The sequence below is a fragment of the Bufo gargarizans genome, chromosome 4 (genome assembly GCF_014858855.1).
Source record: "Bufo gargarizans isolate SCDJY-AF-19 chromosome 4, ASM1485885v1, whole genome shotgun sequence".
Classification (NCBI taxonomy): domain Eukaryota; kingdom Metazoa; phylum Chordata; class Amphibia; order Anura; family Bufonidae; genus Bufo; species Bufo gargarizans.
This window is the reverse complement of record NC_058083.1, coordinates 40,269,730-40,291,620: the sequence shown is the minus strand read 5'-3', so window position 1 is coordinate 40,291,620 and position 21,891 is coordinate 40,269,730. Positions and strand designations below refer to the sequence as shown.

The following is a 21,891-nucleotide window of genomic DNA, read 5'->3' as shown; positions in this document are numbered from 1 at the left end:
TGAATACAACTACAGCTTGTAGGTTTAAATCTTGATGGTAGAGTTTTTTATTATGCAACATACGGCATTATTCATGTGTGATGTTTCGGCTCGCAGACCTTCCTCAGACACTGCCCATATATAAAAAAATTACAAAATTACAAAAAATAAAAATTAAAGTTACAAAGACCAGATAACATATCCACAAGATATATCAGCAGTTTACATAGTGCAAAATTCTGGACGACAAGAACAGTAGATTGCAGGTGAAGGCTTGGACATAATCTGGAGTTCATTCCCAAACAACCAAAAGGATCATAATAATGTTGCCAAAAAGGTCAAAATGAGGATATAAACAAAACATATATCTATACCGTTTAGGAGCCATAAGTAATGTCTTGTGTAGGGTATTAAGGAAAAAGGCTGAATATTGAGACAGCAAGCACATATAAAAGATACACCTTAAAAACCTTTTGGTAGCTGTAACATCAGCAAGACGCATCTGTGAACTCCAGGCCTTGTCTATTCAGGATCATTTCCTCAGTATTTTTCAGGACAAGTTAATCTTTAGGTTAGATCCCAGATTTTTGCCTAAAGTTGTTTCTACTTTCCATAGATCGCAGGATAAAGTAATTCCCTCATTTTGTGCCAATCCCAAAAATGAGCAAGAGGCTATTTTTCATACCTTAGATGTCAGACGAGCAGTACTAATGTATCTAGAAATGACAAAGAACCCTTTTGTCCAATTTTGCGGGCCAAATAAAGGCAGAAGAGCGGCGAAAAGTTCTATTTCCCGCTGGATAAGAACAGCTATTTCATAAGCCTATAAATTGGAAGGGAAGGAAGACCCTTCTTCACTTAGAGCACACTCTACAAGAGCCATTGCTGCTTGGGCAGATAGATCGTCAGGCTCTCTTCAACAGATTTGTAGGGCGGCTACCTGGAAAAGAATACATACCTTTACCAAGCATTATAAGTTACACATTTTTTCTAGTGAAGACATGGCCTTTGGACGGAAAGTCCTTTGTGCTATTGCCCGCCCCTTACTAATATAGTTTTTGTTATTTCTCAGGATGTGGTGTCATGGAGACGACTAGGAAAATGAGTATTACACTCACCGGTAATCCGGTTTCCTGGAAGTCTCCATGACACCACATACTTCCCACCCATTTATTTTAGTATATAGATTGACTATATTTTTGTTTTCATAATCTAAGTCAGTTATTATTAGTGTTGGGAGCGAATATTCGAAATGCAAATTTTAATTGTGAATATTGCCACTTCAAAAATTTGCGAAGATTTAGAATTTAGTGCTATATAATCATATTTTTAAATATTCTAGATTTTTTTTTTCCATCAGTAACCTCTCTTCTTCCTTGTGGGCCAATGAGAAGGCTGCAATGTCTTTGTCTGAACTTAGCAACATCCCTAGCAACCAATAGGAATGTTGCCTACCTCTTACTATATAAGAACCTCCCCAGCAGCCATTTTCTGAGAGAGAGAGAGCAGTGTCATTGCTTTGCTCTGTGCTTTATTTTTTTAATTACATTAGATAGTTAGTTAGCTTATATCTAATATATAAATCTGATTGTATGTGTGTATGTATGTCCGCTAAAGGAATCTGCATCGTCGCATTTACAATCACAAAATTTGGTACACAGGTACATCAGGTGTTCGGGAAGGTTGTAGATCAGGTGATAGCTCTCTAGGACCTACCGTTCCTGAGATATTCCCAAAAAATGCATTAGCCAATAGAAGTTTGGTCACATGACCCTTATCAGCCAATTGAAGCTCACAGGCCAGTCTCCACACACACAGCTTTACACCAGGTTTCCAAAACAACCCAGACATTTTTTTTCACTGCAATATATATGAGGTTGCGCGTTTTCTCCAGCACAACTTATCACAGGTGTTATTTCTCTCCCTCTCCCACAGAGGAGTCGAATCTCACAAACGTCTTCTATTTTAAAACATCCTATGTGCTGCCTGAGCATGAGCTGCAAGAAAAAAAATAACCCTCCCTCGATCCCCTGCAGCTGTGAGAAGTTGATTTTTACCTTCATTTTTTCAATCCCGATTGGCTGCGAAGGCCTGCGAGCTTCTATTGGCTGATAAGGGTCATGTGACCAGGCTCCTATTGGCTATTGCATTTTTTGGGAATATCTCACACAGGGATGTCCTTTTGAACAGCTCACTCTCAGACAGCAGCACTCTCCCTCCCACCCCTGTAGCTGACAGAAGTTGATTTCTACCTTCATTTTTTCAATCCCTGTCGGCTGCGGAGTGGGGGGGGGTGGCCTAACCTGATTTAGGGCGTGGCTTAGCAGGGACTGGGGACAGGGTTTTTCAGTACGTTTTTTGAGAGTGGCCTGAATGGCCACCCTACCTGCCTCCTGAACTGTCACCTCTACAGCACTACGCTCCCTTAACAGTGTCATCCACAGCGCCCTGCCCCTTTAAAGCTGACCTGCAGCAATGAAGAAAAATGGCTGGGTTGTTTATGAAAACTTGTTGTAAAACTGTGTGTATGTGGAGACTAAGGACCTGAGAGCTTCTATTGGCTGGTAAGGGACATGTGACTGTGTGTATGGCAGTTGGTATATGAAGAGAAAGACCTGCAGGCTTCTATTGGCTAATGTAGGTCATGTGATGTGCCATATTTGCATTTTATTGGAATATCTCAGGAATGGTAAATGCTAGAGAGCTGAGACCACAAGATTTCTTTCCAGGTAGCAAGGGATGTGTATACCAAGTTTCGTTGAAATAGATGGTTGCTTTTTTGAGTTATTGCGGAACATACACGCACATATGCATACATACATACATCCTATTTTTATATACAGCTGCAAGAAAAAGTATGTGAACCCTTTGGAATGATATGGATTTCTGCACAAATTGGTCATAAAATGTGATCTAATCTTCATCTAAGTCACAACAATAGACAATCACAGTCTACTTAAACTAATAACACACAAAGAATTTTATGTTACCATGTTTTTATTGAACACAACATGTAAACATTCACAGTGCAGGTGGGAAAAGTATGTAAACCCCTAGACTAATGACATCTCCAGGAGCTAATTGGAGTGAGGTGTCAGCCAACTGGAGTCCAATCAATCAGATGAGATTGGAGGTGTTGGTTACAGCTGCCCTGCCCTATTAAAAACACACACCAGTTCTGGGTTTGCTTTTCACAAGAAGCATTGCCTGATGTGAATGATGCCTCACACAAAAGAGTTCTCAGAAGACCTACGATTAGAAATTGTTGACTTGCATAAAGCTGGAAAGGGTTATAGAAGTATCTCCAAAAGCCTTGATGTTCATTAGTCCACGGTAAGACAAATTGTCTATAAATGGAGAAAGTTCAGTACTGCTGCTACTCTCCCTAGGAGTGACCGTCCTGTAAAGATGACTGCAAGAGCGCAGCGCAGACTGCTCAATGAGGTGAAGAAGAATCCTAGAGTGTCAGCTAAAGACTTACAAAAGTCTCTGGCATATGCTAACATCCCTGTTAGCGAATCTACAATATGTAAAACACTAAACAAGAATGGAATTCATGGGAGAATACCACAGAGAAAGCTGTCCTTAAAAAACATTGCTGCACGTTTACAGTTTGCACAAGAACACCTGGACAGATGAGTCCAAAGTTGTGTTGTTTGGAAGAAACACACAACACTATGTGTGGAGAAAAAGAGGCACAGCACACCAACATCAAAACCTCATCCCAACTGTGAAGTTTGGTGGTGGGGGCATCATGGTTTGGGGCTGCTTTGCTGCGTCAGGGCCTGGACGGATTGCTATCCTCGAAGGAAAAATGAATTCCTAAGTTTATAAAGACATTTTGTAGGATAACTTAAGGCCACCTGTCCACCAGCTGAAGCTCAACAGATGATGGATGTTGCAACAGGACAACGACCCAAAGCATAGAAGTAAATCAACAACAGAATGGCTTAAACATAAGAAAATACGCCTTCTGGAGTGGCCCAGTCAGAGTCCTGACTTCCACCCGATTGAGATGCTGTGGCATGACCTCAAGAAAGCGATTCACACCAGACATCCCAAGAATATTGCTGAACTGAAACAGTTCTGTAAAGAGGAATGGTCAAGAATTACCCCTGACCGCTGTGCACGTCTGATCTGCAACTACAGGAAACGTTTGGTTGAAGTTATTGCTGCCAAAGGAGGTTTAACCAGTTATTAAATCCAAGGGTTCATATACTTTTTCCACCTGCACTGTGGATGTTTACATGGTGTGTTCAATAAAAACATGGTAACATTTAATTCTTTGTGTGTTATTAGTTTAAGCAGACTGTGATTGTCTATTGTTGTGACTTAGATGAAGATCAGATCACATTTTATGACCAATTTCTGCAGAAATCCATACCATTCCAAAGGGTTCACATACTTTTTCTTGCAACTGTATATAGATATATTTGCACACACACACACACACACAAAATATTACATAGACATATGTTAGTACCTCCTACCTCCCACCTCCCATTGCCTTCTTAGAAATAGGCTATTACTAAATAGGCAATGAAGGGCAGGGATTGACCCCCCCAATCAAAATTTAATGCATATGTCTAGGGGGGGCTGCTGTGTGGTAAGCAGTGAATATTGTCCTGTGTGTGTGTGTGTGTGTGTGTAATATAGTTGTCCTCATAAGTTTACATACCCCTGCAGAATTTATGATTTCTTAACCATTGTTAAGAGAATATGAATGATAGCGCAAAAACTTTTCTTTCACTCATGGTTAGTGGTTACTCTTTTTAAATCATTATCACAACACAAACTATCTAAATGACCATGGTCAAAAGTTTGCATACCCTGGTGATTTGGCCTGATAACATGCACACAACTTGACACAAAAGGGTTACAATGGCTATTAAAGGTAAACATCGTCACCTGTGATCTGTTTGCTTGCAAAATATGAAAGGTGAAAGATGAAGGCAGCCACAGAAGGTAAGCTTCTGTTCAAATTTATTTTATTCTAATGTATAAAATCCGGCTCAACACGTTTCGGGACAATATCCCTTCAAACTGCTCCTGATGAAGGGACATTGTTGAGGGAAACACGTTGAGCCGGATTTTATACATTAGAATAATATAAATTTGAACAGAAGCTTCCTGTCTGTGGCTGCCTTCATCTTTTACCATCTTGAGGCGATCCTGGCTGGGGGGGGTATTGGTTTAACGGTGTATTATGCGTATCCGAGTAGCTTCCCCCCCCCTCCCCCCCCCCGTGAAGTGAGTAGTATCTCATTGTTCAAACATACACAAAAGTGTATATATATTCCCCACGACCAGTGGTGATTTTTAACTTTTTACAATTTTACACGTTGATTTTTACCTTTTCATACATTGTTTCTAATTGATCTTTAACATTGTTTTTATTTGATCTTCACTATTGTTTTATATGTTATATATGATCTATATATCGTTCTGCACATCATTGTACTGCAATCCAACTCTTCTTCTGTTAGTCCCACCGACCAACCCACCCAGCCGATTGGTGCTTTCCCAGTGTCACCTTTGCGGGACATTGGGGGTATCCAGACACCCAATTCCCACTCCCTTTTTGCTCATCTTTCATGACTCCTGACAGACCCTTGCATCTTTCATCCACTGCTGCCCTGATGTTGTTTGGATTCTAAGTCTTGAGGAAAGCAAAAGAAGTGTCAAAGGATATGTGGGAAAAGGTAGTTGAACTCTATAAAACAGGAAAGGGATATAAGAAAATATCAAAGGACTTGACAGTGCCAATCAGCAGTGTTCAAACTCTAATTAAGAAGTGGAAAAGTAGGGGTTCTGTTGAAACCAAACCACGGTCAGGTAGACCAACTAAACTTTCAGCCACAACTGCTAGAAAAATTGTTTGGAATGCAAGGAAAAATGCACAAATAACTTCAGGTGAAATACAGGACTCTCTGAAAGAATGTGGTGTGGCTGTTTCAAGATGCACAATAAGTAGGCACTTGAATAAAGATGGGCTGCATGGTCGAGTTGCTAGAAGAAAGCCATTACTACGCAAAAGCCACAAAGTATCCCGCTTACAATATGCCAAACAGCACAGAGACGAGCCTCAAACCTTCTGGCACAAAGTCATTTGGATTGATGAGACTAAATTTGAGACACAATCATAAATGTTACATTTGGAGAGGAGTCAACAAGGTGGTGGATCACTGATGTTTTGTGGATGTGTGAGCTACAAAGGCACAGGAAATTTGGTCAGAATTGATGGCAATGTGAATGCAGTAATGTATCAACAAATACTGGAGGAAAATTTGCACTCATCATTCCGTAAGCTGCGAATCTGAGGTACTTGGACATTCCAACATGACAATAATCCAAAACACAAAGCCAAGTCGACCTGTCATTGGCTATAGCAAAATAAAGTGAAGGTTCTGGAGTGGCCATCTCAGTCTCCAGACGTCAATATCATTGAGCCACTCTGGGGAGACCTCAAACGTGCAGTTAATGCAAGACAGCCCAAGAATTTAGAGGAATTGAAGGCTTTTTGCCAGGAAGAATGGGCAGCTTTACCATCTGAGAAGATAAAGAGCTTCATCCACAGCTACCACAAAATACGTCATGCTGTCATTGATGTTAAAAGGGGCAATACATGGTATTAACTGGGGTATGTAAACTTTTGATCAGGGTCATTTGGGTAGTTTGTGTTATGATAATGATTTTTAAAAGAGTAAACACAGTTGTCTTACAATAAATGGCTTCAGCCAACCACTAACCATGAGTAAAAGAAAAGTTTTTGTATTATCATTAATATTCTCTGAACAATGGTTAAGAAATCATAAATTCTGCAAAGGTATGTAAACTTATGAGAAAATCTGGTATCCACACACACACACATTAGTATATATACATACACACTAATAACCGAGTGTAAACTCACTGTGTCCCCCTCCCTTACACCCTGCAGCACATGTGCGGACTGTCTGCTGTGTCTGTGCAATGTGGAATTTGAGGCTGGTGAATGTATTAAATACATCCAGCACTAGAGGTCTCTGTAACACCATGTATATAGGTCAGCCACAAGAAGTTAAGGAAGAGATTAGGAGTGAGGAGTTACGAGGAGAGGAGACACACTTGGCTCTGTTCTCCTGGTCCTAGCCCAGGGGTTCATACTACTGCAACCTTTGTAGTCCAAGACTAGGACTTATTGATCCATTACTGTAATACCCCTTCCAGAGACCCTTCCAGGGATTAAGAGAATAATTGTTGTATCTTGTGCAACCTTTTCAAAGATTGGAGCAGAGAGTTTGCCTGCCATGAGGGAGATCGCCCTTGGGTTGCTAAATTACTGAATCACTGAATATAGCTGAATTGCAGAATAGAACTTACAGAGGACCAAACTATTATTGAAAGGCTAAGTAACCAGTGTAAGATCAGGAACCAAGTACAAGTAAGATCATCACTCCAATACAGTTGAGCTGAAACCTACATACACCACCTCACTGAGCCTGTTATTGGGATTTACAGCTTTACCATCTGTATTTATAACAAAGTGCTGCTATACTTATTGCAAGACAAGTAAAGTTCCTGTTTGGTTCAAATACTGCCTCTCTCATCATTCAGCTGTATCTCCTAATTGCACCTTACGCTGCTGGTGTCACAAACAACACTGGGGCCCAGCCACCAAAGTACCGTAAGCAAACCCACTACCATCAAGGGCACCTCAACTTCCATCTGTCTGGTGTTCCCTGCAACAGAGTGCCCCAGAGGATTTGGTGCTGTCTTCCCCTCCACTGCACGCCAGCCCAGGGAGCTACGGCAAAAGTGAGTACAACTCCTACTCCCATTCAGCACACCATTACACTTACATATCGCCCCTGCGGTCTGGGTCGTTGCAGGGGCAGGGCCATTCAGCCTGGCTCGGCCCCTTCAACTCACGGACCTCATAGCAACTGCATAGTCTGCCTCTATGGGCGGAATGCCAGTGGCTGTAAAAAAGTACCTGTGTTTTTAGAAGTGGCATTTTGGGAGAGAGAGACTTTTTTTTTTTTTTATACAGAGTATGGCATTCTACTCATAGTCTGTTCTTTAGGATTCGAAAAAAACTGCAGGAAAATGCATATGATAAATTATATAAATGAAAAACTATTTTTGAAATAATCATATAAGAAAAAGTGTTTCAAGTTTTTTTTTTTTAAGTTTGTGTGAAAGAGAGTATCTTAAAGGACTACAAAGGGTGTAAAACCAGAAGTTACCGTGCAGTGTAGAGGACACAGCCGCTTCCCTCCTCTGCCTCGCGCTGAATGAACTGGGTGTTGTCAGCACTCGGAGAATATTTAAACCATATGATGACTTCACCTGTGGAATTTGACTCTAACAGGTCTATTATCATTGTATGTGACTGCATAGAAATCTCTCTTGGAAGGTTTTTATGGTGATTGAACAGTCATTGTATTTCTAAATGATTGCATCAGTTCTTGCCTTTTTCTTATTCATTTTCATTACTTTTTGAAGCCAACTCTGCTTATATATGTAATTAGAGATGAGCGAAGTTTTGAAAAGTTTGACAATAAACTTGATTAGTTATGAAATAATATGTCGCAAATCACTATAAATCAGGTATACCCAGGCCAATCTGCCTAAAAGCAGCGTTTTCAAATCTGGTATAAAAAACAGAGTTCAGATGGAATTGGAGCACAATGACATCTATCCTCCACTGAAGTGTAGGTTGAATAAAACGCAAATTTTTTACTCCGTTTTTAAGAACCAGCAGGCGGATCCATCAGATGGAATCAGTGAAACTCTGGTGTGAACCCACTCTGAGGTATATTCTTACCACTTGGTGGCTCAATCTCAGTGTGAAAGCTTGGAAGTTACAGCTGCAGAAAGCAGTATTTTTAACCAACTTGGGCGCCCAACCCCAGTGAGCTGGCCAAGTGTCTAATACATTTCATAAAAAGTCGTATAAAGTAGTGGCTTCGGGACAGAGTGGGGAGGGTGGCAGCAGCAGCAACATTGACACTAGTGGCTCCATGACAGAGCGGGGAAGGTGGCAGCAGCAGCGGTAGTGGCCCCATCACAGAGTGGTGACGATAGCAGCAGCAGTGTTAGTAACAGTGACAATAGTGGCCCCATGACAGAGTGGGGAGAGTGGCAGCAGCAGTCACAGTAATAATGACAATAGTGGCCCCATGAAAGAGTGAGGAGGGGGGGAAGCAGTGGCAGCAGCAGTGACAGTAGTGGCCCTATGACAGAGTGGGGAGGGTGGCAGAAGCAGCAGGGCCGGAAAAAGTGACAGTAGTGGCCCCATGAAATATTGGGGAGGGTGGTAGCAGCAGCAGCAGTGACAGTACCAGTGGCCATCTTAGCCCCATGACAGAGAGGAAAGGGTGGCAGCAGTGGGAGTAACAGTGGCAATAGTGGTCCCATGACGTGGGGCAGTGTGGTTCGCCAAAGCTGATAAGGTGAAAAACCGCATGACAAATCCTATCTTTGCATAGGTGAGATGATGGAGGACCACTGTGAACTGTGCCTACAGGGGAGGGTAGAGACAAGGTGGAGGATAAGGATCCAGAGGAGGACATTGGTGCAGAAATCACACGATTACAACACAGTGATGGCATTGCCATCACCAGGTCAAGTTCTGGTGTGCCTTGGATGGATCGGCATTTACCCAGTGGGCTGTGATTGACATATTGTCCTTGACCACAGTTACAAGTCCATACATCAGTGCTGGTGTGAACTCTTTCACTCACTGAGAGGCCCAAGCACTGGCCCACATTCTGCTCAAGATGTGTGTACAGGGCTGGTACAGCATTTTTACAAAGGCAATGTCGGCTTGGGACTCTCTACCTTAGGTTGGTAAAAACCACCAGTTCTCTGAAATGTGCAGATAAGTGCACACGTACAATTTTCTTCTTGTAATCACCTCGGTGATCAATTGCTGTTGAAACAAGTGATGAGGAGGAGCATCAAGAGCAATTGATTACATTGAAGTCAATGGGAAGAAACAACAGCTTCCTTCTGCTGAAGTTAAAGAGCCCTGACCGCCGGAGATGGGGTGGGAGATGCAGCGGTTGGTGCATCAGGCTGTAAGACTAAATGAGTGGCACTGTTTTCCCATGCCACTTTATGGTGGCGCTCCATGTGTTGACGCAGGGCCATCATGCCAACGTTAGCACCCCAGACCCCTCACCTTCTGGTCACACATCCTGCATAGCGCCACGCTAACATCCCCCAGTGACTGTGTGAAATATTCCTACACTGCTGAGTATCACATTTTCCCTCCACCATTGCATGATGCCTGCTCGCCTTTGCTTTTATGAACCAGTGCACTGCCAGTGTGTTCCTCACAGGTAGTCTCCCGACTAGCAGACGGTGTCCCCCCTCCAGCGTTTGGCTCCAGTTCTCCCACTGCTTTTACCCTGCTACCTCACGGGCACGCTGCCACCCTCAACCCCTAAGGATGACAGCTAAGCGGTGTGTTAGAGGAACCCATCGATTCTTGGCTGTGTGCATCTTTTGTAACTTGACTTTATTGTGAAGAGTCAACCATCCCAGTACAGCTGGATTGTTGGTCAAAAAAAGACCGCTGGATGACAGTGGCAGCCCCGGCCTATTGCTGCGGCTGCTATCACCACTCCTTCTGCTGCTACTTTTGTTGGCTACAGCATCATTTTTGCCATGCCTGTTCCTTTGGAGCAGGGGTGCACAACGTTTCCTGGTTGGGGGCCACATTGCCAGACTTAACCAATGACGAGGGCCGAAATTAAAATTTAAAGGTGCATTAACAACTGAAATATTGTACTTATGACATATTGAACAGACATTTTATACCATTAATGTCTAGTTACACTTCCAGGACTCCCATCTAATGGGAGAAATACATGAAAAATACATGTGAGCAGCCACAAGACATAGGCATACATGTCTGTTACCAGATGGTTGGGGGCCGCACAGAATGGTATCAAGGGCCGCAGGTTGTGCACCCCTGCTTTGGAGGATCCAGTTGACGACTGTATCGCTAACAGAACGGATTAGCTATGACTATTGGTGCACTGCACAGTTATGTACACGGCAATAAATTTAGACTTGCCGGTAACATTGGCCTTCAATACTGATACACAGTAACTCTATAGCTAACAGAACGGATTAGCTATAAATCTCGTGCACTGCACACTTACAGATGTGTCCACACTTAACTGCTCACTTATTTCAGCATGTCCTGATATGTGTGTCACGAAATGACGTTATATTTAAATTGGATCAATTGCAATACCACGTTCATTCAGCAGGTGGCGCATTGTGTTACTAGCTAAATACCTGAACATAAGGTCAAGACCTGGTAATGGAATTATAACTGTGAAATTTTGCCGGGTTAATATCACGTCTTTGTCTTACATTTAACACATAAAAAATATATAGTATACATTAAACAAATCCCTCCGGATGCTCTTTTTTTTTTACTGTACTTTTTTTTACTATGATTACCATATATTTTGACAATTCTATATGCCATATACTATGATTTAGATACACTTGATGTCAGTATACAGTGCTAGTCTAGTATTAAATTTATTATATTCAAAATAACACACACCAACCATAGTATTATGCAGAGTTTATTATATACTTTTAACAGTCCCATTACATGTTACAAATGTACATAATACAATTCAGACACATTGGCTGTCAGTATATACTGCAATTTTTGCATGACATTTAAACTGATTTATACGCATACTTGATTATTGATTGTCTGCTGAGCTATTTATCTAATCCAATCATATGTGATACTGTCCTCTTACCTGTGTACCTAATCCTAACATGTGTGATACTGTCATCTGAGCTGTGTATCTAATCTTACCATTTGCAGTTCTGTCTGCTGAGCTGTGTATCTAATCTATCATTTGTGATACTGTCCTCTGAGCTGTGTATCTAATACTGTTATGTGTCATACTGTCCTCTGAGCTGTGTATCTAATCCAACCACATGTAATACTGTATGATGAGATGTATATCTAATTCTGCCATATGTGATACTGTCCTTTGAGCTTCTTATCTAATCCGGTCATGTGTAATACTGCAATTACTGCATGATGAGCTGTGTATCTAATTCTGTCATGTGTGATAATGTTTGCTAAGCTGCTGCATCTATTCCTGTTACATAGTGGAAGGCAATAGGAGAAAGAAAAAAAGAGGTTGAGTGGTTTCACCAGGGCTAAGAGCCCTGGGGAAAAGGCGCCAGAAGGGCAGAGGGAATTATAGTGAGGGTAGGTTAAATTAAAGTAGCACCACAATCTAAGTTCTGTTCAATAGAGATTGAGGGAAGGCAGCACAAGTGTTATGGGGAGAAGAAAAAAATATTTTTCATTCCCAATGGGAAGATGCAAGTAGTAGGTGAACTTGGTCTGGTGGTACGAGAGTACCAGAGCATATGACTGATGCGCCCATTCAGACACCTATCTCCTGTGATCTTAAAGAAAAATCCACTTTCTATCCATTACAGAGTAGAGGCCCCTTCATTGAATATTTTATGATGTGACAATGAAGGACCTCAAAACTACAACTCTAACACAGGACCAGATATTAGTATCAGGGATAACCTTAAGCACAAAGAAAAACTTGCAATCAAAACCCTCATGAGAAATAATAGGGACATCGTTATAAAAAGTGCCGATAAGGGAGGGGGGATTGCAATTTTGGACACAGATTACTATATTGCAGAATCCATGAGAATTCTTTCGGATGAAAATTTCTATAGACCCCTCTTAGAAGATCCCACCAGGGATTTTAAGAAATTACTTTATGACCTGGTTAACCACTTCAGCCCCACTAGGTGAAACCCCCTTCATGACCAGAGCACTTTTTACACTTCGGCACTACACTCCTTTCACCGTTTATCGCTCGGTCATCCAACTTACCACCCAAATGAATTTTACCTCCTTTTCTTCTCACTAATAGAGCTTTCATTTGATGGTATTTCATTGCTGCTGGCATTTTTACTTTTTTTGTTATTAATCAAAATGTAACGATTTTTTTGCAAAAAAATGACATTTTTCACTTTCAGCTGTAAAATTTTGCAAAAAAAACGACATCCATATATAAATTTTTCGCCAAATTTATTGTTCTACATGTCTTTGATAAAAAAAAAATGTTTGGGCAAAAAAAAAAAATGGTTTGGGTAAAAGTTATAGCGTTTACACACTATGGTACAAAAATGTGAATTTCCGCTTTTTGAAACAGCTCTGACTTTCTGAGCACCTGTCATGATTCCTGAGGTTCTACAATGCCCAAACAGTAGAAAACCCCCACAAATGACCCCATTTCGGAAAGTAGACACCCTAAGGTATTCGCTGATGGGCATAGTGAGTTCATAGAACTTTTTATTTTTTGTCACAAGTTAGCGGAAAATGATGATGATTTTATTTTTTTTCTCTTTTTTCCTTACAAAGTCTCATATTCCACTAACTTGCGACAAAAAATAAAAAATTCTAGGAAATCGCCATGCCCCTCACAGAATACCTTGGGGTGTCTTCTTTCCAAAATGGGGTCACTTGTGGCGTAGTTATACTGCCCTGGCAATTTAGGGGCCCAAATGTGTGAGAAGTACTTTGCAATCAAAATCTGTAAAAAATGACCGGTGAAATCCGAAAGGTGCACTTTGGAATATGTGCCCCTTTGCCCACCTTGGCAGCAAAAAAGTGTGACACATCTGGTATCGCCGTACTCAGGAGAAGTTGGGGAATGTGTTTTGGGGTGTCATTTTACATATACCCATGCTGGGTGAGAAAAATATCTTGGTCAAATGCCAACTTTGTATAAAAAAAATTGGAAAAGTTGTCTTTTGCCAAGATATTTCTCTCATCCAGCATGGGTATATGTAAAATGACACCCCAAAACACATTCCCCAACTTCTCCTGAGTACGGCGATACCAGATGTGTCACACTTTTTTGCTGCCAAGGTGGGCAAAGGGGCACATATTCCAAAGTGCACCTTTCAGATTTTGCAGGCCATTTTTTACAGATTTTGATTGCAAGGTACTTCTCACACATTTGGGCCCCTAAATTGCCAGGGCAGTATAACTACGCCACAAGTGACCCCATTTTGGAAAGAAGACACCCCAAGGTATTCCGTGAGGGGCATGGCGAGTTCCTAGAATTTTTTATTTTTTGTCACAAGTTAGCGGAAAATGATGATTTTTTTTTTTCTCTTTTTTCCTTACAAAGTCTCATATTCCACTAACTTGCGACAAAAAATAAAAAATTCTAGGAACTCGCCATGCCCCTCACGGAATACCTTGGGGTGTCTTCTTTCCAAAATGGGGTCACTTGTGGCGTAGTTATACTTCCTTGGCAATTTAGGGGCCCATATGTGTGAGAAGTACTTTGCAATCAAAATCTGTAAAAAATGACCGGTGAAATCCGAAAGGTGCACTTTGGAATATGTGCCCCTTTGCCCACCTTGGCATCAAAAAAGTGTCACACATCTGGTATCGCCGTACTCAGGAGAAGTTGGGGAATGTGTTTTTGGGGTGTCATTTTACATATACCCATGCTGGGTGAGAGAAATATCTTGGCATAAGACAACGTTTCCCATTTTTTTATACAAAGTTGGCATTTGACCAAGATATTTTTCTCACCCAGCATGGGTATATGTAAAATGACACCCCAAAACACATTCCCCAACTTCTCCTGAGTATGGCGATACCAGATGTGTGACACTTTTTTGCAGCCTAGATGCGCAAAGGGGCCCAAATTCCTTTTAGGAGGGCATTTTTAGACATTTGGATCCCAGACTTCTTCTCACGCTTTAGGGCCCCTAAAAAGCCAGGGCAGTATAAATACCCCACATGTGACCCCACTTTGGAAAGAAGACACCCCAAGGTATCCAATGAGGGGCCTGGCAAGTTCATAGAATTTTTATTTTTTTTGCATAAGTTAGCGGAAATTGATTATTTATTTATTTTTTCTCACAAAGTCTCACTTTCCGCTAACTTAGGACAAAAATTTAAATCTTTCATGGACTCAATATGCCCCTCAGCAAATACCTTGGGGTGTCTTCTTTCCAAAATGGAGTCAGTTGTGGGGTGTTTGTACTGCCCTGGCATTTGAGGGTCTCCGCAATCATTACATGTATGGCCAGCATTAGGAGTTTCTGCTATTCTCCTTATATTGAGCATACAGGTAATGAGATTTTTTTTTCCGTTCAGCCTCTGGGCTGAAAGAAAAAAATGAACGGCACAGATTTCTTCATTCGCATCGATCAATGTGGATGAAAAAATCTCTGCCAAAAAAAAAAAATGGAGGGGAAAGGCGTCTGCCAGGACATAGGAGCTCCGCCCTACATCCATACCCACTTAGCTCGTATGCCCTGGCAAACCAGATTTCTCCATTCACATCAATCGATGTGGATGAATAAATCATTGCCGGGATTTTTTTTTTTTTTTTTTATATATATATATACAAAGTGTTTGCCAAAGCATAGGAACGCCGCCTCCTCCTCAGCTCGTATGCCTCGGCAAAAGTATCTGTCACTGCAGAGGAGAAAATCCCCGTCTTGCAGCGCCGCATACACCGACTTGTGCAGGGGCGTAGCTAGAGGCTCATGGGCCCTGGTGCAAGAGTTAGGCTTGGGCCCCCCTTCTCTCAGTGCTTTGTGTGTCTTCTTATGCAGCACAAGGGTCTTTGGGCCCCTCAGGCTCCTTGGCCCGGTAGCGACTGCTACCTCCTCACCCCCTATAGCTACGCCCCTGGACTTGCGTGTAATCTGACAGCAGCGCAATGCTTCTGTCAGAATGCACATCGGTGCTGCAGCTAGTAGATCGGTTGGTCCACCTGGAAGGTAAAAAAAGAAAAAAAAAAAAAAAAGAAAAAACCAGGCCGCAACGCAATAATTTTATTAACTTTGCAACAGAACATATAAACTTTAACTTTTTTAACTGAACATTAACGTGTTTGCTTACTGGTGTGTTTTTTTTTTGTTTTTTTACCTTTATAGAACAAACCTCTCCTTCCCCATGGGTCAATGTGCAAAGCGCAAATCGCCCAAAGATGTGGCGAAGTGCGTTATGCACTTTGTCCCATGTGAAAGGAGACGTTTGCAGCAGCAGTGAGTGAATGGGCCCTAATAGCCCTGTGTGCCTGTCCTGGTGAGATGATCCCTATGCTAATAGTGTACCTGTGAGTGGTACTTCCGGAAACACTCTCCAAAGCATAGGGCAGGGTGGTCCGGACAGTCAGGACAGAAATAGCGGGTGTCACGCCTTATTCCACTCCTGCTACAGACACGACATCTTTTTCGGGGTGACTGTTGGGTTGAGGTACCAGGAACGACATTGGGGAAATGTCGCTCGTGTAGACGGCTAACTACACTGGTGGTTGGGGCCACGGAACCTCCTGGATACAGGAGGTTCTCGATGATCTCTTCCTGAAATTTGAGGAAGGATCCAGTTCTCCCAGCCTTACTGTAGAGAACAAAACTATTGTACAGAGCCAATTGAATTAAATATACAGACACCTTCTTATACCAGCGTCTGGTGCGTCGGGAAACTAAATACGGAGACAACATCTGGTCATTGAAGTCGACCCCTCCCATGTGGAGGTTATAGTCGTGGACTGAGAGGGGCTTTTCAATGACACGGGTTGCTCGCTCAATTAGTATTGTCGTGTCTGCGTGAATGGAGGAGAGCATGTAAACGTTACGCTTGTCTCTCCATTTCACCGCGAGCAGTTCTTGGTTACACAGTGCGGCCCTCTGCCCCCTTGCAAGACGGGTGGTAACGAGCCGTTGGGGGAAGCCCGCGCGACTAGTTCGCGCGGTACCACAGGCGCCAATCCGTTCTAGAAACAAATGCCTAAAGAGGGCCACACTTGTGTAAAAATTGTCCACATAAAGATGGTACCCCTTGCCGAATAAGGGTGACACCAAGTCCCAAACTGTCTTCCCACTGCTCCCCAGGTAGTCAGGGCAACCGACCGGCTCCAGGGTCTGATCTTTTCCCTCATAGACCCGAAATTTGTGGGTATAGCCTGTGGCCCTTTCACAGAGCTTATACAATTTGACCCCATACCGGGCGCGCTAGCTTGGGATGTATTGTTTGAAGCCAAGGCGCCCGGTAAAATGTATCAGGGACTCGTCTATGCAGATGTTTTGCTCTGGGGTATAAATATCTGCAAATTTCTGGTTGAAATGGTCTATGAGGGGCCGAATTTTGTGGAGCCGGTCAAAAGCAGGGTGGCCCCTGGGACGGGAGGCGGTGTTGTCACTAAAGTGCAGGAACCGCAGGATGGCCTCAAAACGTGCCCTGGACATAGCAGCAGAGAACATGGGCATGTGATGAATCGGGTTCGTGGACCAATATGACCGCAATTCATGCTTTTTTGTCAGGCCCATGTTGAGGAGGAGGCCCAGAAAAGTTTTAAGTTCGGAAACTTGGACTGGTTTCCACCGGAAAGGCTGGGCATAAAAGCTTCCCGGGTTAGCGGTGATAAATTGTGTGGCATACCTGTTTGTTACGGCCACAACTATGTCTAAAAGCTCCGCAGTCAAGAACAGCTAAAAAAATCCCAGGGCCGAACCGATCTGAGCCGTCTCAACCCGAACTCCCGACTGGGCAGTGAAAGGGAAAACTACAGGTGCGGCTGAAGTTGGGGACTGCCAATCAGGGTTTGCCAGCACCTCTGGGATTCTAGGGGCTCTACGGGCACGTCTTTGCGGTGGCTGCGACGGGGTCACTACTGCACGTGCCACCGTACCAGCTTCAACTGCCCTTCTGGTGCTCGCTACTTCACCAGGTTGTACGGCAGTGCTGGTACTAGGTCCAGGGAGGGCTGGGCTGCTGGTGTATGCCTCACCACGTAATCCGACAGCACCAGCCCCACTCTGCTGCTCTTGAAGCGGATCCTGCGCAACCTGCGGTCTAGCGACACGGGGCCGGGTACGCCTGGTGGTATCAGGGACCTCAGCCTCCTCGTCCGAACTTTGGGTCAGAGAGCCACTGCTTTCTACAGGTTCGTATTCTGACCCGCTGGATTCATCAGATGAGGGTTCCCACTCCTCATCCGACTTGGTCAGAAGCCTGTAGGCCTCTTCAGAGGAATACCCCCTGTTAGACATGTGGGCAACTAAATTTAGGGGTATTCCCTGAGACTACCCAAGAAAAAAAAAGCAAGCCTGTCTTACAAAGGGGAGGCTAGCGAAGTACCGGAGGCCGCTGCGGTTGATAAAAAATATCAAAACTGATTTTTTTATCGCCGCAGTGCGTGTAAAGTGAATGTGCAGTGATCAAAAAAAATTTTTTTTTTTGTCACTGCGGTGGGGCGGGTGTGGGCGAACGCACGTGTGGGCGACCGATCAGGCCTGATCGGGCAAACACTGCGTTTTGGGTGGAGGGCAAACTAAAGTGACACTAATACAATTATAGATCTGACCGTGATCAGTTTTGATCACTTCCAGATACTATAAAAGTACAAATGCTGATTAGCGATACGCTAATCAGCGAATAACGGACTGCGGTGCGGTGGGCTGGGCGCTAACTGATCGCTAACTACCTAACCAAGGGACCTAAACTATACCTAAAACCTAACGGTCAATAACAGTGAAAAAAAAAAGTGACAGTTTGCACTGATCACTTTTTTCTTTTCACTTGTGATTGACAGGGGTGATCAAAGGGGTGATCAAAGGGTTAATTGGGGTTCAGGGGGGTGATCAGGGGCTATAGTGTAGTGTTTGGTGTACTCACTGTGAAGCCTGCTCCTCTGCTGGATCCAACCGACGAAAAGAACCAGCAGAGGAGCAGGCAGCCATATAACAGATCATATTTACAAATATGATCTGCTATCTGGCACTTTGATTGGATTTTTTAAAAATCAGCAACCTGCCAGCCACGATCATTGGCTGGCAGGTTGCTGACGAAATACTTCTCGATGAAATGCCGGCGCGAACTGCGCACGCGCGGGCGCATACTCGCGTCATCTCGCGTCTCGCGAGATGACGCGTATATGCGTGACTGTGCGCAGCGCTGCCACCTCCGGAACGCACATGTGCGTTAGGCGGTCCGGAGGTGGTTAAATCAGGTTATGAAGGTGATATTATCGACAAGAAACTAAAAACTTTTCTTCAAACTTTACATCCATCAACTCCACGTTTTTACTTCTTACCAAAGATTCATAAGTCCCTAACGAATCCCCCGGGAAGGCCGATTATATCAGGGGTTGGGGGCTTAACGGTGAATTTATCAGCCTATGTGGATAATTATCTACAAAAATATGTCACCAAGCTCCCTTCCTATATTAGGGACACGGCCCACCTTATAACCTCATTAGAAACCTTTTATTGGGCCATAGAATTTATTTTAAAACATAATTACCTTACTTTTATTAATACCTTCTATTAACAAACCCAAGGCACAGCACATCCTATGCTAATTTATCTATGGGCATGTTTGAGGAGAAATTTAGTCTTTTATCCCATCCCAATATTAAATTTTATCGTAGATTTATAGACGATATTATTATTTTTTTGGCAGGGGGAAAGCATAGAATTATGTAATGTTATTAAGGAATTGAATTCCAATAATTGGAATCTATATTTTACTTTGGAATATAATACCACCTCGGTTATTTTCTTGGACCTCAAACTCAACGAACAATAAAATCATTACGCAAACTCACTTTAAGACCGTAGACGCAAACTGCTATCTGGAATATACGAGTTGTCACCACTCAAAGTGGATTAGAAACTAAAGTGGATTAGGAGAAACTGTTCCAATGACCACACAGTGAAGACACAAATAGGGTTCCTAAAGAAGAGATTCAGAGATAAAGGCTACCCAAAAAAACTATTAGAAGATTCAATCAAAAGAATCTCGAAAAATATCCCAACAAGATAGTCTACAACCTAAAGCAGGCAATATAACATCTGTAACAAAAGATCCCATACGCCGCCTAAGTTTGGTCACTAGATACAGTCCCCAACATAACCTTATTCAAAAAATTTGAAGAAAAAATTGGTCCATACTACTAAAAGATCCCCTTCACCCCTACTCCCATTCTAACTTTCCGTAGAGCCAAAACTTTGAAAAATCTATTGGCCCCCTCCTGTCCCAAACTACATCACTCCCCAAAGATGGAAAAAACAATAAAGAGTGCCACAGGCATTTTCAAATGCAAAAGAAGTAGGTGTAAGTGTTGTATCATGATCACACATGGTAGTAGGAGCATCACAAATCCCTTGAATGGTGAAATATTTACTTTTAAACAACATATGGATTGCGGTGCGATGAACATCATCTATCTCCTCCAATGTTCCTGTTCACTCATTTAAGTGGGCCGTACCACACAATCCCTATGTGAAAGGATGAATGAGCATCGCTCAAACATCACGAGGAAAGTACTCACTCAGTGTCTCTAGACATTATGCTAAAACTCATGATGGCGACCCTGCATGTCTACGCGTGACACCAATCGAACACGTCACACACTGTGCAAAAAAGAAATGTATTGGATATTTCGTTTACACACCCTAATGCCTTTTGGCCTCAATGTGTCCCATAAATATGTTAATTTTTGATTCCTTCTGATAGATTCCAATACAGTAACCGTCTTGAGCATATCCCATCCTTTCTATTTTACGTATTTTAGTTCTGATATGTCACATATTTTTATATCTTTTTTAATGTATATTTTTATATGTGTAAAATAAATTTTTTGTCACATATATATTTTTATATATATTTCTATATATGTAGAATTTTTATATATATATAAATATATATATTTATATATTTCTTACCATTGATTATCTTTTTTAATAGTTTGTATAACCCCATCGATCATTATTATTTTTATTCCACTTTCTTCCCCTCTAGAGTATTATATTGATATGTCACGTATATATTATTATTTTTTTTTTTTCTACTACTACCTATAGTGGAATGCATGACAGCGCCGTGATCCCCTCCGGAAGGCGCTGTGCGTTTGTCACGGCTGAGAATGGGAGAAACCCTCAACCGTGCAATGTCAATAGGATAAGGGTAGCTGCTAGGCCAGGACGACAGGATCAGGGAGCCGGTCACCTCCTAGCTCGTCCCTAATTCTGACCCTGATTCCTAACCATATGAGCCAACCCAGATGCTAGGAGGGCTCATACTTCGTAACCTAGGGTCCCTACTAGCCCTCAGGAAATCCCTGGACTAGGAGCAGGGTAAGACGACCTGTTCCTCCTAGGCATGGACAAACAGGAGTCTCACTGGCCAAGGAGCAAGGAGAGGGGAAACAGCATATGGATATGGCAGGTGAGTTAAACCAGTACTACACCTACCTGCCACAGACACGCTGACTGGAACCTGTGCACAAGTACTGATGTCCACACAAACATTAAGGACACAGCACACACACAAAACACACAGGTACCCAGGACACCCATAGCTGCAAACAACATAGAGAGCATAAAAACATCTTCTTAACATCATACATATATTTTTATGACCACAAGGGTGGCCCTCACTGGATAGATGGCATATGAGACCAGGAGGATGACTCCAGCATAAGGCATGGCTGGAGTACCCCTCAGCTACAGGCATCCAGCAGGAGCTAAATAGCCCAAGTTAACCCTTCCAACACCAGACAAGGTAAGTGTCACTTAAAGGGGAAATAGACACACAACTAAATCCCGTGCAAACCAAACATGGAAAGTGAACACATACAAACACACTGTCACAGATGGTGTTGCAGAAAACTAGAAGACACAAATGAAGATCCGACTGACTTGATCTAAAACTAAGGAACAAGAGGGTCATCCCTGTAACAGCCCTAGCAATCTCCCTTACTGCTCAGCCTATGCAAAAATCTCTATGGTAGATAATTGCATACCCTCGTTCCTCGACTGTATGACACCTGAACACCCTATAATAGTGAGGGGACACGACCACCGGCTCCC

The 21,891-nt window shown here is 42.7% G+C and overlaps 1 protein-coding gene across 1 annotated transcript in view; it reads right to left on the bottom strand.

The window, feature by feature from the left end:
- LOC122934535 (cytochrome P450 2K1-like) overlaps positions 1–8,231 on the bottom strand; it is an 88,842-nt gene extending 80,611 nt beyond the window's left edge. Inside the window, exon 1 of the mRNA XM_044290081.1 lies at positions 8,208–8,231. The gene's annotated coding sequence lies outside the window, so the exon portion shown is untranslated. The remainder of the gene's footprint in view (positions 1–8,207) is intronic.
- Between the last annotated feature and the right edge of the window lie 13,660 nt (positions 8,232–21,891).